The 14,377-nt window shown below is 45.3% G+C and overlaps 1 protein-coding gene across 1 annotated transcript in view; it reads left to right on the top strand.

Moving 5' to 3' along the window:
• Positions 1-8,838: 8,838 nt before the first annotated feature.
• The window catches only part of LOC144163317 (uncharacterized), a gene marked incomplete in the record, with an annotated part of 101,978 nt that continues 96,439 nt past the window's right edge, over positions 8,839-14,377 (top strand). The window contains 2 exon segments of the mRNA XM_077694246.1: positions 8,839-8,919; positions 9,949-10,007.

Raw genomic sequence — 14,377 nt, forward strand, 5'->3', positions numbered from 1 at the left:
GCTATTTTGAGAACTTTTTGATCTCTTTGTTTTGTGCTTGGTGCCACTTCGCCATGGGGAAGAACGCCAGCTACACTGCCGCTTTCAAATTGAAAGCGAAAGAGTACGCGATCGAACACGGCAACCGTGCCGCAGGCAGGCACGTGCTTCGGCGTCACCGACTTCAACGTGCGTTACTGGAGTAGGATTTGCACATACGACGACGAGATAGGGCGCGCGCCAGCAAGCAAAGGCGGCAATTTCATGATCGCTGATCGACGGGAGACTGTTTACGTTGTAAATAATAAAATAAAAAGAAATAGCTGCTGTTGGCAACACTGAGCTTACATATACAAAAAACGACCGCTACATTTAGCGGGATTGGCATAAGGCAAATTGGCAACACTGTGCACCGGATTTTTTTCCCCGCATAATTCTCGCACCCCTAACTTTGCATTGATTTTTCCGAAAAAAAAAGTGCGAGGATTATGCGAGTAAATACGGTATGCAACCTCTGTTGTAGCCTCGATTTTGGTTTTTGCCCTTTCATTGCCACCTTTTTCCCTCGTTCTTTATAGTACTGTAGCAAGTTGTGGCACTTAACATTGCAGCATCGGTACCACCAGCTGGGCTCGTCTTAAAAGTAGCCATTGAAGTCTCCTCTCTGTCCTTCTTTTCTTGTTTTGCCTTTTCAGCTTCTTTCCCTACATCAGAGCCCCCTGCCGAGGAGATAGTTGGCATTGCAGAGTCCCCTGTTGAGGAGATACTTGGCATTGACCCTATGGCAGAGGAGACCACCGAGGAAACCGCAGAGGTAGAACTGGGCGACCATCTGGAAGAGAAACAGCTGCCTACCGAGACCAGACTGGGGGACCAACGTGCGGAACGTGGTGATCACCAGGCAGGAACTTCAGAGCCACCTGCTGTGCAAGGGTTGGTTGGTCAGCAAGCAGCAAAGCAGCCCTCTGCTGAAGCCACGGAGTCTGAACTTGGTGTTCAAGAGCTCGAGCTGCCTGCAGAACTCGCGGATCGGTCCACTGAAGGGGGCAGTCAGCGTGCGGGAGAAGAACTTGGCGATCAGCCTGTCCCGACTTCTGAGGTATGATGTGGCCAAGCTGGCTGTTGAGCTGTCTTTCAACTCTCCCCGAGAGGGTGCAGGAATTCATGGCCATGCTTGAACGGTGTTGTGTCGTCTTGAAAGTGCTGAACACGTCTTGAAGCTTCAATGCCGTGAACTGCAAGTTCTTTGGCTAGTTGCCTTCTCTGTCCAAGTTTGTGGTAGTGTTGGTGCAGCACATTAGACGGTTTTGGACTAAACTGCTCTAAGGAAGCGAAGCTCAAGTATACAAGTACAGGTAGTGCGCAATGCTAAGTACCAACCATGCGTCCATACTTTTTTTTTTTTTTGAGGTGGTAGAACATTGTCAGTTAAGATGTGCATGGCCTTTCAAGTGGTGATTGAAGCAGCTGAGAAGGCATTCTGGCTCCCTAGTTTCGTAACAAAGTGGGCTAGAATTCTGAAGTGTCATTGGCAGCCTAATGTTACTCTTGCTATAGTGATAACTTTTCTTGGTGGGAATGGGGGATGGATTGTGAAGGATACGTTGGCGTTGACATTGTTCCAGAAGAAGTGCAAGAGACATTTTGACCAGTTATTTATTTGGCTTTTAACTAAATGTGTAGTTGCCATGTTGGGGTTTGCAGACACATTTGCAGGATAACAAAGTGCGTCTTCCTGGACCTTTTTTTCCTTCCCAAAAACTTGATTGGTGGGTCTTGTTTGTAAGCTTTCGCTGTCATCTTTCAAACCGCTTGCATCATTCCAACTTTTCTGCACAATGTGCACCATATGTGGGGTTTTTCATGGTGAAAAGACATATGAAACCAGGATAAAGCACGTCGTCGTTATGATTGCCAGCTTGCTGTCTTCAGCTTGATTCCGCACAAATGTTTGTTTCAATTGCACTAGCAAAAAATTTTGACCTCGGGCATTGTCAGTACCTACCGTAAATGCATTCTGTTGTGGGTTCAAAGATTCTGACTGGATTTCCCAAGGAAAAGTCCACAGTGAGAGTCCCACTTGTTCTTTTGCTAAGCGCGCTATAAGTTGTCCTTTTTGCAGCAAAGACTACAAGCATTGAAAAGTGGGCCATTTGTGTCAATACAGGGCTTCTTTTTCGTATCTTCTGTTTACCGGACATATCTCCTGTTAACTCTTTCGCTACCGCCGGAAAATTGACTAATTTTAGGGGTCCAAGAAAACATTTTTTTTTCTGCTAAAAAATTGGTTAGGCACTAATTGCAGGAGCACAAAATGCAGATTATTTAACGGCATTTCCAATAATACCAGTTTTTTATTGGTTTTTATATATCATAGTTGTAAAAAACCAAAATTTTTGTCAAGTTGTCGAAAAAAATGATAAAAAAGGAGTTGTTTATATCAAACCACCGGTAGCAGAAAAAGATTAGAATATACATTTTGTAGGGAAACATTTCAAAAACACGCCCTAGAAAAAATGTTGACTTGCGCGGAACAGTTTGTCAGATATATATAAAAAAAAAAAAATGTTAGCATGCACGGTGCTCGTGTCATGCGGTAAAGCCCAACCTCCAATTCAAAAAATGCAATTTCGGCTGGTTCCCTGGAATAAATCTGGCGGTTTGTCATTATCAGAGGCACCAATTTGCCCCCACATAACGTAAAAACATCTTTTCAATGGCTGACTTTGCATTTACAGCGAGCACAATATTTGGGACAAGCACGCGATGCGGAAAAAAACATGCATGAAGTTGAAAACGGAACGCGGTGGCTGATGCTTGTTGTCGTTTGCGGTCAGTTATCTCTCAAAACATAAAGCTGAGCTTTATTATCATCTTCTTACTCGCAATTGTAGCCTTGCTCGCAAAAATGAGGTACGATGAGCTAGAATTGTGCCCTGCGATCTTTGGCCGAGTACAGGGGTGAGACAGCTGCGCATATTGCGCCTTTTTGATACAATTCCATTTTCCTGCGCCAAGCTGCTCCAGAAGAGCCTGAAAGGCACGGATTTTGATGCTCATGTCAGTTCCGGCGGGGACGAAAGCCTCCCGCATCCCAGTGACCGCTTTTATTGTCGGTCAACAGAAATGGCAAAAATAGAAAGACTGAAATGAAGCAAACGATAGCTTCTAAAACACGATTGGCTTTCTGTCCGGGTTCGCTGAAACGGCCTTCCCGATTAGGCATCGCTGTGGCTACAAACATGGCCGCCGCCTGATCTGCCTGCTACTGCCTACTTCACGCGCTCACTGTGCATCGCCGATATTTTCCCTGTTTTTTTTTTTTTTTACGCTATCAGCTGTGTTTCAGTCTATTCATTCTATCAATCGTGGCTCTGAACAGTGACGTTAACGCGAGGATATGGTTTGAGATTGGTGCGAGATTACGAGAAGTTGCGCGGCTTGTAAAAAAGTTTTGAAATGTGGGGTCTATGACTTCGACGTGGTTTGTCCTTGAGTGCGAAACGCGGTGCGTGCGTCTATAATCGGGTTCATGAATTGAACTTTTTGGCTCGTTGTGGTGTTATAAAATGCTGAGGTGTTGCTGTGCTTCGAAGCGCGATCGCGAGCCTCGGCCCGGGAGGGAACGGTTGGCACGAAAGTTGCGGGCTGCGCTGCGGCGCCGCAACCTGTCCAGGCAGCACCCAATATCTGCAAGACTGCATGGTTTCATAGCACGCGACTAATAACACTTGGTGTATGCGAAGTGAAATTTAATGCCCAAATCTACGTGGCTAAACAGTAACGCTACTCAAATGATTACCGGGTGGACGTGCGCCCCACGGACTGCAACGGGTAGGCTGGTTGGGCTATGTGACCGTTATCTCGAAGTTGCTCAACTGTTGCCGTGACTACACTCGTTCATAAAACGCAGCCTGGGATTACAAAAATAATAATGTTAGCATTAAAATGGCAAGAAAACACGCCACAATTGCAGAGCCCTTAAATTTGATAATGTTGATTGATTGATTGATTGTAGGGTTTAACGCGCCGACGCAACGCAGGCGATGAGGCGCGCCGTAGTGGAGGGCTCCGGATTAATTTTGACCACCTGGGGATCTTGAACGTGCGCCGAAATCTCGTACACAAATTTGATAATGTTAACGGCAGTTTTGTTGTCAGTGTTGCGTACATCCGCAACACAAAATCACTAGTTAGGAAAAAGGTAGTGCAGTTAGAACTTTGTGATACTTTTAAAAAATTCTTTCGCGTAAGGCTGTTCCAGTGTTCTGGGTATTCAAAACTGATTGGAATGTGTACTTGACCCTTCAAATTGCTGAAATTATGATTTTTTAAGCTCGCAAGACGATCTATTAAATGTCCCTACCTGCTCCAAATCAAGATTCTTGTGCTCCAAAATCGAAATTTTGCTGCTCCGAAAACTGCTCCCAAATCTCTTTGGGCTGTCTCACCCCTGCGAGTAGCAGTTGCGCGCTGAAAAAGATCAGCACAACGAGCCTCCTGTATTGCAGCGCCGCCTAACATTTTTCAAATGAAACAGTACAAAAACTTATCAGAGACTTCGTCCGAATAGATATTTCAACTAAGCAGCAACATTAGACACCCGGATATACCCTCGCATGGAAACGAAACTGGAAGGCGAACAGCTGGCAGTGTAAGGCCGGTTTGAAGTGCTGTCCTCTGCGGAACAGATATCTGGCAACTTGCATCTGAAGTTCTTATCGTAGAAATTGGGTTAGGGTGGGGGGAAATCAGGAGCGCCGTGCTTTGTTCGAGGATCAGTCGCGGACGCTTCAGGCACCATGGCAGGTAGCCTTGAAGTTTGGTAACTGCGTAGTCCGAAACTGTTGTAAACTGTTTGCGAATGGTCCTGGGGTAAGTAGAACTATCACAGTACTTAGAACAACGTGTGCCAAGGCAATAAAACTGCCTAAAATCATAAAGTAGCTTTGCAACCAGGCACTGCTTGACATTTTCAGCCGATTTTTGGGATTATTACTGTCAGAGTGCGAACCTGACGATTGAAAATCGTTTGCTAGTTCCCCATTCACGCCCTGAAAGCAAAAAACAAGTGCTGGTGCAGAGTAATTACGAGTTGCACGCATTCTTCGCTGGTAGCCGTGACGCGCGATGACCACGCCCCTTTTCCACACCCAGGTGATTCAAAAGCGTGTTAAAAAATCACGTTTCCGTTGCAAAAATGAAAACAAAACATTTTGAAAGGCCATTTTCTGATCTAACTCCGAACAGCTTTACTTGTTTGAGAAACGCCTGGAACGCTATGAAAAGGCGCTCCCAAAAGTATCGATCAAATTGATTGATTTTGATAGGCGCGGTAGCGAAAGAGTTAATCGGTTCTTGTGTTTGTTTCTTTGGTGCAGGCTGAGGGCCCCAAGCGGAGAAGGCCTGCTCGGCCAAAGGGTTTGTGTGTGTCCAGAGCGAGAAGGAAAGGGCAGCAAAGGAGGCGCAATGGTTCTGCAGCCGATGCTGTTGGGGCCCAGGCCGCGGCTGGCACTGCTGACCTGCCTGTAGCAGAGGAGGCAGTGCCCGTGGCTGCATCAGTTGAGGAAGCGCCTTTCATCGGAACATACGTGGAAGAAAGTACGTAGTCTGTTGCGTGCTAGTGTGGTTTGCATGTATGTTTTTAGGCCCCTTATTCCCTTTTGAAAGATAATGCACCCAGTGGTTTTTCCTTATGGTTTCTCCTGGCATGTTCAGTGCTGTAGTTGTGCGCATTTTTCGCGGTGTTGGCTTTGCGGCTGATGACTGTAAAGAGTGGTTGTTGGGCCCTTTTGTTGTTTACGCTCTGTTGTAAATCCCAAAGTCACTGGGCGCTTAAAGGGTTAGACCGAAAAGGTTACTTGCCAAGGAATTCCAGTATTCTGGTTGTCCAGTTGTATGGTATTATGAACTTGCTGTGGAGTTGGATCAGCGATGTGTGGGTGGCAGGGTTCGCACAGGTCCTTGAAAACCTTGAAAACCCTTGAATTTAGAAGTGCCTATTTCAAGGCCTTGAAAGTCCTGGAATTTTTAAATGGTCCTTGAAAACCCTTGATTTTCCTGGAGAGAATCAATGGCCCTGTCTTTTCACGAGAATTTAAAGTGTTTTGTCGTGGATTTTAGGTGTTAACAAATGTAAAGAAACATTGCAACAATCTAATTTCAGTGTATTGCGTGAAACTGCTACAAGTTTGGTGAATTTTAATTACAAGGAAACATTGCAAGCAGGCACTTCTCAATCCAAGCCATGTCAGGATATAATCCAGTGAAAGCCGGCTTGTGTTCTCCATCTTGCATCTTCCATCTAGTCTGTGGACGCTCGCTCATTGCATGTTTGCTGTGTTCTTATGCTCCATCTGCGTTTGCTTTTACGTGCAAATGGCAGACGTGTACATAGTTTGTCCTGCCTTGCAGCAACACTCGCCATTTAATTTCATCTGATACCCTTGCTGACAAAGCAAGAGATGCAGGCAGGATTAACCAAGTTTTGAAATAAGACAGCCTGAGCAAAACAGCAAGAAAAACGAAGAACACTAATCATGAAATAAAAAAAGGTGGGGGACCATTCATGAACGCGTTAGCGCCTATGTAAATGTGCACTAATGTGCTTAGGTATTGTGCAATAAAAAAACTTTTGAATTGTGTTGAATAAGTTATAAATTTATCTCAGATAAAACATTAGATTGGGACCTTGAAAATGTGTTTTCTGGTCCTTGAAAGTCCTTGAAAACCCTTGAATTCTTGCTTTTGAAGCCTGTACGAACCCTGGGGTGGTCGTCACAGATGCTTGAACAAAGCTTGCATAGCTATGCAGTTGGTGGGTTTTCGTTGCAAAAATGTACTTACTGGGGAATGGGGTGACAGTTTACAGGTTTCAAGTTCATATGTACATACAGTGGAACCTTGATAATACGACTTTCAAGGGACCGCGCTAAAGCGTCGTATGACCGGTGTCGTATGGTTGGGGTACGGGTAAATGTTAGCCTAGTACACAGTCTTGGGTGTCAGGTGGGCTAATAACTTCTTTAACCTGCAATATCTAGCTCATTCTTGTGTAATTTGTGAACCTTTAGATAAAATACCAAGTTGCTAAAAAAAAAAGAAGCAAATGCCTATTTTGTGCCCCCTCCTCCTCCTCCTCCTCCATGACGTCTGCGCTAGCCTGCCAGCCCTGCGCCTTGCTGGGGCAAGGCGAGTGTGCTAAACTGCCAAGGCCAAGTGAAACAGACAATAGTATGACGCAGCGCGATGGAAAAAGGCAGGAAAAAAAGGAACCGAGCGACAATGCAACTTTCAAGGACACGAATAAGCATTGAGCAAAGAGGGGGGGGGGAGGGGGGGAGCATCGTGAATGGGAGAAACTTTGATTGTGCAGGTGAGGGAAGTGGGTGTCCGGCAGTGAGGTTGCGTCGTATCTTTTTTTTACATTTGTCAGCTCGATGGGACAGCTAACTCCTCCGCGTTGGTGCACTGCTGCCGTGTTGGGCTGTCAAAGGTTGCGTTAAGCTCCCACCCGCCAGTACCCGCATGCCTGCTTGAGTTACCCAAGTGGCCAGTGGCCGCTTCGGTAACAGGTAGGAAAAATGCCGGTTTATTCCCGCCACTGTCCCTAGTATAGAGGAGACTGCGTGCACCAGAGCGTCGTATCATCAGGATTTTTTTTAATGCATTGTTTCTATGGAGAGTTTGCGGGACCATGGTGCTCCGTTGTAAGAAGGGGGTCATTGTAAGACTGGGGGGACGTATAATCGAGGTTAAACTGTAGTACCACAAATATAGCTTGACCGTACTTAAGAGGGTAACAAATTTTCTACAAACGTCTTGTGAGTAGTGCTAATTCATGGAGCTGTTTTACTGTCTGCAATATTCAAAGTGCTAGAATATTCAAAATGTACTGGCTCTGCCGCAATGCAAACTTTCAAGTTTCATTGCATGACTTGCCCCGGTTGGTTGGCTTTCCTGCACTATTCCAGGGTTGTGTAATAAAGCGCAAGGCATGCAAGCCTTGAGCGAAACACGTGTATGTCAGCTAAAGTGGAACACTACTTGTATTTATTATAAATTTAATCGCTGAAAAGAAGTTTCTTGGCAATATGGTGGCCTGAGTGAGGAGATCAGCGTTTACATGTTAGTGCTTGCAACAACATGCTCGTCATACCAGCCACTAGCATGCTGTCCATAAACTGCTATAAATCTTTCGATAGTTATAACTCTTCTGAGTAACGAGGGGGAGCAGTCAAATATACATCATGAATTCTTAACACGTGGGAAACCCACATTAAAAAAAAAGTTACTTCCACTGCTTTGCCATCTTTTCTGATTCTTTTGTTTTAAATTTTTGTGCTGTTTTCTTATCGAGCACTAGTACATTAACACTGAGATATTGTAGGTCCTTAGTGCCAAAGTTATTCTGACTTTTGTAGCTATGTTTTAGAAGATTTACTCACACTAAAGCTAGCTTGTTTATATGGGAATATATTTTCACCATCAATGCGTGAAGACAAAATACATATTTGAGAGCTGGAACTTGCCTTTGGTAACTCAAGGCCACAACTCTTCCAGCTCTGAAAGACATTTTTTTTAGTTACTTGAAAATACATCTATAGCCCAGGTTCATAGCCTAGGTGTTGCAATGGCTTCTGAAGCACCAATTTTAAAAGTGGATATGCGTTCTTCAGGAGGAAAAATGTTAAAATTCCTTTGCTAAGCTTTGCAGCAGGTGTGGTGTGAAAAAGGCAGGAAGCATTGGGGTTTTATGGAAAGGGTTACATCCAGCCCGATAAGGGGGTGATGCTTTGAAATAATATTAGGAAATTTCCTCGGGCTGGCTTGTGACATGGTGATGCTGTTTGTTTGCAGGTGTGACGACAATGAGCTTGGACGAGGCCATTGTTGAGCAGGGCGACATGCTGGTGTCACTCGGGGCGGAGCAGTGGGCCGGTAGGCAGGAACTTTTGAAAAACCTCTGCTTTGAAACATGTGGCTGCTTTTTGGAAACATGCGCTTTATTTTTAAACTGTAAACGTTGCAGACCTGGTGGGGAACAAGAAACGATGATGTGGAAGGTCCGCTTGGGAGCAGAACGTAATCTTAGCTGACAAGTGCTGGAATGGATGGATTGATGATTGGAAATAGCTAACACTGCAGACGCAGGATCAACAAAATATTTAGTGCCCTTCCACTGGGAAGAAGAATGACTGTCAATGCTCTGTTGGGATAAATATATTTGGAAGGACAAGAGTGGATTTGAACCCTGCTACAGTTAAATCCCACTACAACGAAACTGACAGGACGTGCGAAAAATTTTGTTGAAGCGGAAATTCGTAGTGGCAAAATCTGACCCAGCACACCAGAAAAGGGCAAGAAAAATGCCCCGTATATTATCTGCATAATACAATTTTTAGGAATAGGAGTGACAGATAATTATGTCTTGTTTGTCAAAAGCATCTTCACCCCTATTAAACTATGTGAAATATTCAAATGAAAGAACAAGATAGTTTGTTACAACATTGATACGTGAAAAGGTGGTGCTGACGTCACTTATTAGTTTAGACATGAAGGTACTCTGCATCGTTGCTGACTACGATGCTGTCTCTGTGAAGCAGTCTTCATTGCCGGCTTTGTTCAAATTGGAACGTGGCTTAACATGGCGCACTGTCCGCAAAGACTGCAACGAATCCATCTGAAGGGGAAATTGGAACGCACCCTAAATTGTGCTTTTAATTTGTACCGTTGCAAGTGGAAGTGAATAAGCTTGCATTTTTGTCTACAAACACTTCTCTATTAACGATTCTTGTGAGCCGTGTCATTCTAGGTTGTGACTATCTCGCACTTATTTGGTAAACGGTTTTCAACCATTTTTGAGCTTCACTGGCAGGCCGTCCTGCCTGCCCTTCTAAGTAGACTGGCAGACTGGCCTTGTTTGCAGTTGTCCAAACTGCTTGTTTCCTGGTTCTCTCCTCTGTTTAGTGATATCTGGGGAAGTTGTCAAGCCAAGGCCAACGAGAGAGCTCTACCTGGAGCGTCAGGTACAGTGCATGCTGTGTGTGCATGTGTTGAGAGTTCACAATATTTCGAAAGTGAGGACAAATTTGAACACCTTGACAACTTGCAGACATTGCTTGGCGTTGCTTGCCATGAGATGCAAGTGATGTGCTTCAATGTTCAATACTGAGTTTTACTAGAACTGTGGGGATTTTTTCCCCCCTATTGCAGTATAGTCCACACATAATATCCAAGTGCCAAGGAAAACTTATCGTTACAACAGATAATTGCTATAAGTGACGTGCACTGGAAAAAAAGACAAAACAGAGATTAAAACATTTTATTCGCATACAAGCAAGATCGTACTAGTACTTATTTGCAGAAAAGATGCGATAGTCGGTGGGCTTTGTTTGCTTTGCGAAGCTGGCACAAGTCTTTTCCAAGAGTATCTATAGGTGCTTCACATAGCTGAGCGAAAGGTCCTTGTCCGAAACATAGTCCCTGAGGGGCTGTATCATACATACCAGGTGCCGGCACTGCGGAAGTTCGCTATTATCATTCGGTCAAAACAATTTTCGCCAAAAATTTGGCTGTTGTAGCCGGTAGTGTGATATAGCCGGGTTCGTTATGTGCAGTCAACTCCACTTAAAATTTGTGGGGACCAAACAAACCTACTGAAATGGTCTGTTTTAAGGGGGGACGCGGCTTTCAACTTCGGAAAAATGACCAAAACATCGTTTTTTTGAAACCCACATATTCGGCTTCTGTGTTTCCTATTCTGTGCGTCTGCAAAGTTTTTACGCTGAAAAGCGTCGCAAAGTGGCATAAAAAAATACTTTTGTCAGGCGCGGTGACAAACTATCAGCGCAAAAGGGCGAAAAAACGGCAATTTTCGGAGCGCTCTATCTCCGCAACGGTGCCACCGGGCGCGGCCATTTTGATATGCTTAGATCGGCCGAGCGATCGTCTTTCCGGTTCCGCTTGTCTCTTGTATCTTCGTTCATTCACAAACGCACAAACAGCAGAAAAGAAACGACGCACAAACGAAGCTAGAAATAGATGCTGAAGCGCTATTGGTCCTCCGGTCGGGGCGCAGAACAACGACCCTCCTGATTGGATGTTGCGGGCGCAACGCAAGATGGCGGCCGCCTGAGCTGCGTAGCGAGCGGATTGAGTTCATTTTCGCCGCTTCGCTCGGCCGAGTTTCTGTTAAATCTGTGGTATTCAACACGGACGTTATCGCGATGGGAATGCCAGAGATAACGAGCCAGATTACGGGAAGTTGTGTGGCTCGAAAGGCGGAGGTCATCGAACGCTTCGTGGTGTGCGTGACTCTACCGTCGCCAGACCTTGGAGGGTGACGCGGTGTGCGCGCTTGTGATAGCGGTTCGTGAAGTGAACTTTTAGTCGGATTTGCGATGTTTACACGCTTAGTTATTGCTGTGTCTTGACTGTGGGCTCGCTAGCCTTGAGAAAGAAACGGTCGTCGCGTCAAACGCTGCGGCGCGCACGGCATAGCCGACGCGCATTGGAGCATCACATGACTGGGCAACCGGTTACGATTGAATGCCAGTAGTTGTAATTAATGCCTGCGACGTTAGATTTAATCTTAAAAGCGACCTGACCAGCCATATCTGGTATAATCAAAGTTCGATATGTCGCGGTAAGCGTGCGCTGCGATGCGCGCGAGCCATATCGCCTTTCTTGCGCAACGTTTCCCGTGCACTTGTAATTTTCATGCAAACAGGTTTGAGTTAGTAATATAGGAATAAAAATATGCTCTCTGCGTTAAAAATGTACGTAACTGTGGCAGCATTTAACAGTGATTTTTTAGGGAAATTATTGATACCATTGCTTAGGGCATACTGGCTGTGCTGCGAGAAATATTGGATGCCTTGAATGTCAAAAGTAGTAAAAAAATGTGCTCTTGCATTGAAGTTGGGAGTTATGCAGAATATTCTACCAAGCTTCAAAGTAGCTCATTTTCAACCTTGTGGTATGCAAACTTTTGGCAATGAACACCTGCACGTATGAGTACTAAGTTGCTGTGCCAAGCAAGATGAAACATAAAAAAAGCCAAAAATGTTCAAATTTAAGTAAAAAAAATGCTTAACTTGTTGCCATGGTGACAACACTGCAAAAGGAGGTTGTCCAGTGCGATACAGCCAACCAGCTAACCTACTTTGCATTGAAAGCCCATTGAAACCCATCTTCCCCTCCGTTTGGTTTGCAAAGGGGGTATGTACTCTTCACGGAGGAGCTGAAAATGATGTTTTCTGGAAAGAGAAAGGCTGTAAAAGGCACTCCAATTTCAAGGCAAGGCCTTCCAGAAGCCCATGTTCAAAAGGACATGAAAGGCTGCAACCGTGGCGACTTTTGATAAGTGAAACCTATGTTGCAACTTCGGAAGCCGTTTTCTCAAAACAGTTTTTTTTGCCACCTATGTCGCTTGTACCAGGGATTTCTTCGTGACCACTGGGTCTATTTTGATTCCATTTCTTGCATTACATTCCTTGATGAACAGTTCAGGTCGTGACACTTTTGGTTTTCCAGATTTGTTTTTTGTGACTTTTTTATTCAAATAGTCGTTCACAGTCGACATGTCTGTTGCACATTAAAGGGGCACTGACACAAAATTTTGAAGGCGAGATAACGTTGGAGATAGATTGGTGGGAACACATACATCATCTGCAAAATATCAGCGGCGAATACAGCCTAGAACATATTTAAAATCAATTTTGAAGTGTGCGAAACGCAACCGAGCAGCCAGCAGAGGACCACGCGCAATTGTAAATAAACAACATCCAAACACGTCACGAGTTTGTGTTTGCCGCTTCCGCACTACCGGCGTTTTACGCGGGCTCGCCCGGCTCGCCGCTCCAATTGGAGGGCCGGAGGGCGGAGCTTCTGCTCTCGAGAACGAATGACCCGATCGTTGGCGGCGGAGGCGCCGTGATTTCGAAATGTCAGCTAATCGGGCAGCTGGCCGCGACCAAAGTTCTACAGCGATTCCAGGCACTCTGTTTCTATTACTGTTTATTACCATTGGATGCGAAAACGCGCCGGAGGCACGAAAAGCCCACTGAGCTAGCCGCACGGTCGCTGTGCAGGCGGCGGCCACGGCCGCGAAGTGGCCCAGGCCGGCGCAGGTAGCTGCACCGCTGCACAAAATTGTCCCCAAGTCCCGACCATAGTGGCTTAAATTAGAAAGGAGTTAATGATGCGATGGCGGGTTGCATTAAAAATTGTCATCTGCACCGCTTACGAGAGCGGCACTCGAATATCCGCCGCAGTGCTGAGCCGAACACATCTGTAGGCGGACCTGTAGGCAGACCGGCCGGCTGCTCCCAGCGCGCGTCTTGCCACCCCCCGCCTCGAGCGTCGCGCGTCGTTCTTTAGCCGCGGTAGCATTTGCACTCGCAGCGCCTGCGTCACATCCACGGTCGCTTTTTAATTAAGCGCCTCACGAGATCAGTACGTGGGGGCATTCGCAGAAACTGCCGTCGATGCGGATTCGACAGTGCTACGGCGGCTCTGCTCTGTGATATCCCCTCCGACGGTCACGTGGTCAGCTTTGTTCACACAAAATCCACAAAATCCATCGATTCGCGGCACTCGCTGAAACCGAAACTGCGACTGGCCACATTTAAAATCCCTCTAATTAAACAACCGTCGCACGCTGAAGCAAATGAGGTTTCTACAGCTTATAAGTAGGTCACTAGCTACTTATCGCAACAAAAAAAAAAACAAGATGCTAAATTTTTGTGTCAGTGCCCCTTTAACCTCTAAAAAAATGAAAACTAAAAAATATTGTTTTGTAAAAAAAAAAAATTCTAAAACTGTCACGACCTCGCCCATTCATTTGGGAATGCAAAGCACTTCGAACAAGTTTTCTATCGTGTTTTATAAGTCGCTCAAGCTCGGTACAAGTGGAACAGAAAGAAAATTTAATAAATAGAAAATTTATCAAAATATTGTCTTAAAATTTTTATGGTGTTATCACAGAAACATTTCCAGTTGCTGTGCCAATTTTCATCAAAATCCACTCAGAAATAAAAAAGTTGATTTTGAAAGCCACGTCCCCCCTTAACCAGAAGTCCGTATTTGCCAGATCCGCTGTAACAAGCGTAGACTGTACATGGTGTTGTTATAAGTGAACTCGACTAATACCTTGCATCTTGAACTGCAGATATACCCCCCACAAATCCTTACTTTATGAGGAGGAGGTTTTTAGAAAACTGAGAAGGATAAATGAAAATTGTGATAAGGGGAAGGGGGGGGGGGGGGGGGGGGGGGGGGGGGGGGGGGGGGGGGGGCTTACATCATTTTAAACATTTATTGAATCATGCTTTTTAATGTTTTGTAGAGTTGTTTAATGCTGTTTCATGCTTGTTTCCAGAGGTAAAGATGTGGC

Source organism: Haemaphysalis longicornis, unplaced genomic scaffold, assembly GCF_048455015.1.
Source record: "Haemaphysalis longicornis isolate Haplotype H1 unplaced genomic scaffold, Haemaphysalis longicornis Haplotype H1 scaffold_12, whole genome shotgun sequence".
Classification (NCBI taxonomy): Eukaryota; Metazoa; Arthropoda; class Arachnida; order Ixodida; family Ixodidae; genus Haemaphysalis; species Haemaphysalis longicornis.